The following is a 7,803-nucleotide window of genomic DNA, read 5'->3' as shown; positions in this document are numbered from 1 at the left end:
GTACTACCATGCAGCTAGAATGTGCTCAAACCTTATTTAACTTGACCTTGAATTTTATATGGAAGTGCGACAAAAGTCGCACTCCATATGGAGTAGCCCCCGAGCCTTCGGTTGAATTGAAGAATCAGGCTGAGGGTCAATATGTAATTTTGCATCTCTTTTTCCTTAAGATCCAAAGAAAAAACTTTTTAGCCGATGGACACGTGGCACACAACCCTCGAGCCGTTACACGACTAGTTGGGTATAAGGGTTAATCACTGGTTAACGTGACCGTTCGCCGACAGTAATCTTATCTCTTCCGAAAATATTGGAAACTATCAGCCAGGTGCGAAATCTTTGGCCGTTTAGAAATGGAATATTTATAGTAACCTCGCTACTATTTTTACTGCGCTGTGGTTATAAATAACGGAGGAAAGCTTCCCTGCCATTTCACCTGTGCAATTTGCTCTTTCAACTTTCGCATTGTGGCCCTAGCACCGCCGCTGCCTGATCCTCAAGCTCGAGCGTCACCGTTCCCCACCACTTAGCCCCCAAGCGCATGTGCAAGAAGACCCTCGTGGCAGCACGGATGGGGAAGAAGGTGACTTCAAGCAATGCAGCAGAAGGTGGGAAGAAGAAGGCAGAGAAGAAGAAGGAGATCCAGCTGCCAGCTCCCAAATATGGCAAGACTGACTAGACGGCCCCGCCACTGCCCGCGTGTGCCTGGAAGAAATCCGTGCTGAATGAGGCGGACATCAAGACATTGGTGGCAGCCAATCTGCTCCAAGGGCAAGACATCATCAATTGGAGAGCTGCATATGGCAACCTCTGGCCAATGGAGACATATGTCGACTAGACGGTAATATTCACCCACTTCATTGAACGCGGTTTCACATTGCGGCTTCTGATTTCTTCCGCGGACTCTTGGAGCATTGCAAGCTAGAACTGGTTCACCTTAACCCCAATAGTATTCTGCATATCGTAATTTTTGTTCATCTGTGCAAAGCCTTCCTGGGAATCCAGCTGCATTTTCAGCTATTCCGCAAGTTCTTCGAAGTCAAGCCCCAGCCCAAGATAGAGCATAGAAAAGTAGTCGGCAGGGCTGGAATCCAAATGAGGGAGAAGGTAAAGGGTTTATACTTGGATTACGAGTTGATTGACTCACTCTTCAGGTGGAAGGAAAGGTCATGCTACATCGGCAACCACGAGGCCAAGCTTTCCAAGGTGACAGGCCACCGCCCGATTTGGAACAACAGGTGGTTGGACAAGCCTACCCATGGAGACAGCTTGCAGCTACCCGATCTCCTGGAGAAGATAGCCAGATTCAAGCAACAAGGACTGACATGAGTTGGGGTGGCCTTTAGTTTCATGAAGAGACGGATTCAACCCCTGCAACTGCGGTGCACATGGGGGTACGACTACTCCGACCCCAATGATCCATCTCGGATGTCACCAGAGGACCTCACAATGGACGAAGTCATGGTGCGATTGAGGTGCCTTTTCAAGCATGCAAGCGAGATCCCAACAATCGTGCGAGAGTACTACACCACCAACCCGCCAAGTAGTGTAAGTACCCGTGGCCGTAGCCCTCGAGTACTAATTTTTGTAATTGTTGATGTTCTGACTTGTCTTCTTATGCAGGAAGATGTACACTTGTTCTGCTCCGCTCCTCCTCCTCCCAGATCAAATGGCTTTGATGCCGCTCTGCGCGTACACATGGCTGCAAGTGTACAAGGGGTAGTCGAGGAGGAGGATTCAGAGGAATTCTTGATGAGGACATCGTCATGCGGGACACGCACGAGTCATGGTCTTCCCTAAGTTACAATTCATCACCAACTCAGTCGTCGCGTTCGTTTTGGATTCAGCCGACACCCTTGCACAGTTTTGGCCATATCTCCCTGATACGACATCGAAACGAGGTGTTCTTTGATGTGTTGGAATGGGAATGACAATGCCGTTCTTTTGGTTTTGGTCCTTGCTTTGGAAGGTTCATGGATCATTCTGTGTGACCACGACAAGGTGCTGCGTCATAAGTTTTGGGCCAACTTAGCCTTGTATCGTGTCGGGCCTTAAGCCCAAGTTGTGGGTGCCCCCTTCCTGGTCGCCCCAACCCTAGTTCGCTCCTTTTGATATAAACTCAGTAGCGGCCACCTTAAAAACTTGGGTTTTGTTTAGTTCTAGTTTTCCTTTGAGAAACTGAGATTGGTTCGTTGTAACTATGGCGACAAGTCCTTTTACAGTGATCCAGGGCCCCTGTTCTTGTTCTCCTCGACTGTGTTGATTAGTCCTTTTGAATTGAGAGCTTGAACCCTTCTTACTTCATTCATCTGCAATATTAGATTGCATGTTTACACTTTCTTGCTTGTGTCCTTCGATTCGCTTGCAGGGAAAGCCTTCTCGGCGAGGTCAATCAAGTTGTGCTAGGTTGATAACCAACGGAGCAGCGGTGTAGCGGTTGTAGGGATTCGAATCATGTATGATTAGAAGCTTAGATCGTCAACGTCGAGTCTCCACCAATCGAATTGATCATTACCTTTTGGAAGATCGAGCCAGTGCTACATCAAGTGGTATCAGGATTCCAGGTTACCCGTGAGGTATACTATTGTGTTTCCCCGTTAGATTCAGTTCGTGTTCAACACCTATAGTCCACAAAAAGCCCAAAAATATTTACATTTTCTGTTATCCTATCACCTTTTTAGCCTTTGCAATTTCCGTTTTAGATTCGCTTTGTTGAGTTTGTGTCCCTAGTCGAGTCTTGTTGCTGGTTTAGTGTGTTCGTGGTCGTAGTTTCAACCGCCCATCGCTATTTGATTGTTTCCGCCGCTATCCCATCCACCTTTACCCAAAAAACAAGTTGAGCCCCCACATTAATTGACTTGCCCTGCTAGCCGCCTTGTGTGAACTCTCGCCGCGCAATCCCTAGATAGGTTGCCAGCCACTTTGTGTCGCCTTTGCATCGTAGCCCTTCTTGATTCATCTGGCGAATACCTAATTCTTGCATACCAGGGACGTTGGTGCCCCTATATTGCTTGCTGAGAAGCTTTGCTCAACGATGATCAGCGTTGGACGGATAGGGACGCTTTGCCCTAGCCGCCGCCACCTTACCAGCCGCGTTGTGCCTTTCCGAAACCCTGATTCGGGCGACTTTCCTTAAAAAAGGCATAACTTTTCGCTCGGAACTCCGATTGATGTGATTTTTTTTTCTAATTTTCAGAACGAAAAGTTACACATACAATTCAACCCCTTTGGCTTTTTGCAATTCTTAGCTTTCCAAAAAACAATCAGGATGTGGGAGTTTTCAAGCCTCTAAGTTGTTGCACTGTTTTCAGCAAACGTGCCTGTTTTTTTGTAGATCACATCACACCTCTATTTAAGGTGCAAATTTTTGTGGTTCCATCTTGTATGATTCCTATTTAGAGAAAAATATAAAAAAATAGTTGAGAAAAATAAAAAAGTGGCTTCCTACTAGTCCTGGAGGGAAAATAAGGGAAAAGAATTAAAACAATTGCATGAGTTGCTGCTTGCTTGTTCTTTGAGTTCTATCCATCGTGGCTCATTCCATCTTGTTGTGCTACGTCTAGGGACATGTCTTAGTCAGCAACTGTGACTTGTACTTTGGATACTTATTGAACTTTGCTAATCTGCTTTGGCTATTGTTTTTCCTTGCTACCATATTGTGCCTGCCCAAAGCTCCACATATACTTCTGTCAGTACAGGTTCACCTTGCAACTGTTACACCCAAGCTTGAAAACCGATTGTACCACCCTGTTGGCTTTGGTAAGAACACTTGCAAGACGGTAGTAAGCCATTTGAGATATTGCTTTCCACTTTCGCCACCACCCATTACACTTTCTTACTTGTGTCCTTCGATTCGCTTGCAAGGAAAGCCTTCTCGGCGCGGTGAATCAAGTTGTGCTTGGTTGATAACCAACGGAGCAACGGTGTAGCAGTTGCAGGGAAGATCATCAACGTCGAGTCTCCACCAATCGAATTTATCATTACCTTTCGGAAGATTGGGCTAGTGCTACATCAGTCGTGGCTACCCTTGTAGTCCCCGAGCTAGAGGTAGAGGCTGAAGCTGTTGGAGTGCTGGAAGTATTGGCCTCCATCCTGCCTTCTGAGGCGGATCCGTCGACTAGCCACGCCTTGGTTCCTCTTGGTGCAACAATCACCGAAGAGCATGAGGAACCATGGATAGCTGAGGGGGTGAACTTGGAAGACATCCAACTCATCACTGACCTGCTGCTCACCATAGAAAGGGAGGTCATGATGATGGAGATGTATCGCCGTGTAGGTGAATACGCAGCTGTAAGACTCCTCCTACTTTGTCCATAACTTGAAATTAGTATTTGTATCTTGATACGAGTACTTGCTCTATTTTGCAGGATTTAATCAAATGCTCCCGCCGGAAGTCTGAGATGCTCTAGGGTTATGGCGACACTATAATACGAGCTGAGGCACTCAAGTGGGAACTTGCCAAGGAGCGGGAGTACTCATCTCGGCTGTTGATGAAATATGACGGCCAAGCCGTTGAGTACTGTCGTTGTCAGGATCAGCGGATCAAGACTTAGACTAGTAAATTTCTTTTATGCGCGTAAGCCTCAGATGGTTGCGTGGGAGGCACGGGTTTAGACTGGTTCGGGCGAAGGAAGCCCTACGTCCAGTATCGAGGATGTTCGTGTTGCCCACGCGGGGTTCTGTAGTAGGGGGTTACAGATGGACGAGAGAGGGACTGGTCCCAAGTCTCTTTGGTGCTTGCGTTCTCAGGGAGAGTTGTTGTGTGCTATCGCCTCTGGAAGAAGAAGCCGATCCCCTCTCTGGCCCCGGGTTCCGCCTTTTATATCGCAAGGGGGGTGGCCGGAGTTACAGGTTGGGATCGGGTAAAGGGGACTGTAAAGAATAAAAACGTAGGATGGTAAAGGTACAGCAGGAAGGAGGAGCCAGATCCTAGGCGTCCGATGCCTCTGCCGGCCCTGGACGAGTGCCGGCGCGCATGCCGGAGGAGGAGGTCGCCGTGTGCCAAGTGTTGTTGCTCCCCGCAGATAGCTCCTCCGACGCCCGTAGGCGTCAGATCATGATGAGGGCGTTCCGTCGTTTCCCCAGCGTCTGTTAGGGAGGACGGTGGATGCTGCTGCTCCGGCGATGGCTGCTGAGAGGGGGAGCGTCACATCCGTGCTGCTGGATGCGCGGGACCCGAGGGTGCGTGGGACCCGAGGACAGGCCGCTCTCTCCTTTGCCCCGGTCGGCGCAGGCCATGAGTACCCTGCGGCGAATGGGAGCCGGCCGCCGGCACTGTAGCCTGCACAGGGCGGTCGTGCACGGGTACTTGCGCCGGGTTGCGTGAGGAGCACGGCTGTCCTGCGCTCTGCCAGCCCTGCGGTGCATTTATGGCGAGGCCGACGGGGGGACCCACAGGATTTTGTCTGTCTCGCCCGTCTGGATCATATCCGAGGGGGATCCCTGCCTCGAGGGCCCCAGCGCACCCGACCCCTTCGCTTGGGGTCGGACGAGGCGGAACTCCGTGGCGAGGGGTCGGACGCCCCCGACCCCGGGGTCGCGGTCGGGCGAGGCGGAAACCTTGCGGAGGGGGGTCGGGCGTTCCCGATCCTGGCGTCTTGGTCGAGCGAGGCGGGGCTTTGATCACGTCTTGGTGGGCCTAGGCCTCCGTGTTTGTTTCTTTAAGTGGTTTTTTAGGGGATCGTTAATATTTCCCCCCAACAAGTACCGCAACACCGTGCAGCAGTTCGAGGAGGAGAAAGACCACCTCCGGAAGTGCAACAAAGCCTTGAAGCATCAACTAAAAGGTAATTGGTCTTCCTCCGATTAGTCGTCGAGTACTGATTCCACTTGGTAGTGCTGAATTCCCTTTGTGTTGTTCTTGTAGCACTCAAGAAGATAAAGGAAGATCTCCAAGGCCAAGCCACTGATTGGCAGAACTCCTAATATAGGGCGATGGATTAGCACGAAAAATTGTTTGCTCTGTACGAGAACTTGGAGCACCACCTGGAGAAGGAGAGGATGCACGCAGATGGAGAACTCGACTTGGTGAATGCCATGAAGACCATACAAGAGTGCGAGGCTGAGCTGGCGGCCACAAAGCTTGCTTTGAAGGAGCTAACTGAAGACGCTCAGCCCATTGCCGATATGGTGGAGCCCCCAGCGGAAGGTGTGGAGCCCTGACCTCTGTCGGAGGTACTCAATGAGGTGCCTACCAAGTTTATTGGCTACGTCTAGAAGATAGTCGAGTCGGTCTCCAAACAGTTGCTAGGTTTTGTGAAATCCTTTTATCCGCAAGCGGATCTGGCTCATTGTGGAAGGGATCACAGAAGACTGCTCTGATGACCAATTCGAGCAGTACCTGTAGAAGGTGGCTCCTATCGCAAAGGAGGTAGTTAGTCACTTCAGTAGTATTATGTAAAGAGATGAATATCAGCTCATTGTAGTATAAATATGATATGAATAAAATGTAAATTATTTGAAGTCTTGTTGCAAGTTCTATTTATTGTCAACTTGTGTGTGTTTTTCTTTAGCGTATCTCACGGACTACTCTGATAACTGCTCGTACGATACTCGTGAGTGTCTGCGCACAAGGCTACTCTTGTGAGCCTCCTCAGATACACGATGTAGAGTACTTTTAGGGTGCGACCTCTTTCTGCGGAGTGCGAGGACTTAGGGCATCTGGGTAGTCAAACTCTTTAGGCACGTAGACTCTTCAGGATTTCTTCAGCTGGGCCTAGCATTGCAACCTATGGGTTGTTTAGATGTTGTGCTCCCAAAAACCTAGAGCTGCAGACTTGTTATTAGAAGCCACGACTAGATAGACTTTGTCTAGATAAGAGCTCGGGTAGTCTAAATAACTCCGAACTTGCTGTCGGCTTCTTTTCTGAAGGACGTCGAGAGGACAGATTTGTCCCATGAGCGGAATAACTCACAAAATACTTTTGTTGACTTGTATGGACGTGTGATTACAAGTTGTGAGTTGGGCGATAGTACCCGGGGTGCTGAATAGCTCTGTGAACTTGCTCTTGCAAGTTGCAATCAGGCAGAAGTAGTTGTTTTACGATAAAAAATAAATCTTCTTTATTAAATTGTAATTATACAACTGAGGCCGATGGCCAGTTTACATGAATATATAAACTAAGGGTAGAATCGACAAAGTTGCTCGATATTCGATGAGTTGTCGACGTTTTCGCCAGATAGGTGTTGGAGCCTGTACGACCTAGGTCCAATGACCTTTGAGATAATGAAAGGACCCTCCCATGGCGAATTCAGCTTGTGCAGTCCCTTGGTGTCTAAGATACGCTTGAGGACCATATCACCTACGTTGAACAAATGTTATTTGATGTTGCGATCATGATAGCAGCGGATTCCTTCAAGATACCTTGCCGACTGGCCGAGTGCTGCACAACAAGCTTCTTCGAGGCTATCTAAGTCTATACGCCTTGTTTCTTCTATTGCGCCCTCCTCATACTGGTCGACTACTAGAGATTTCCACATGACGTCAGTGGGGAGAACGGCTTCTGATCCGTAGACTAGGAAGTAGGACGATTGCCCTGTAGGCTTACATGGTTGAGTGTGAAGCCCCCAGAGGATATTGGGTAGCTCCTTGAGCCACTTGCCACCTTCAGTGTTTCCAATGTTGTGTAATCTTTTCTTGAGAGCCTCTAGTAACATCCCGTTGGCGTGCTCAACTTGGCCATTAGCCCGCAGATGAGCGATAGAGACATACCGGACATTGATCCCGCTATTCTCGCAGTACTCCCAGAACTCGTGGTTGTTGAAATTGGAGCTCAGGTCTGTGATAATGTGATTGGGGAAGCCGCA

This window comes from Setaria viridis, chromosome 3 (assembly GCF_005286985.2).
Source record: "Setaria viridis chromosome 3, Setaria_viridis_v4.0, whole genome shotgun sequence".
Lineage (NCBI taxonomy): Eukaryota > Viridiplantae > Streptophyta > Magnoliopsida > Poales > Poaceae > Setaria > Setaria viridis.
Note: the sequence above shows the minus strand (reverse complement) of the source record.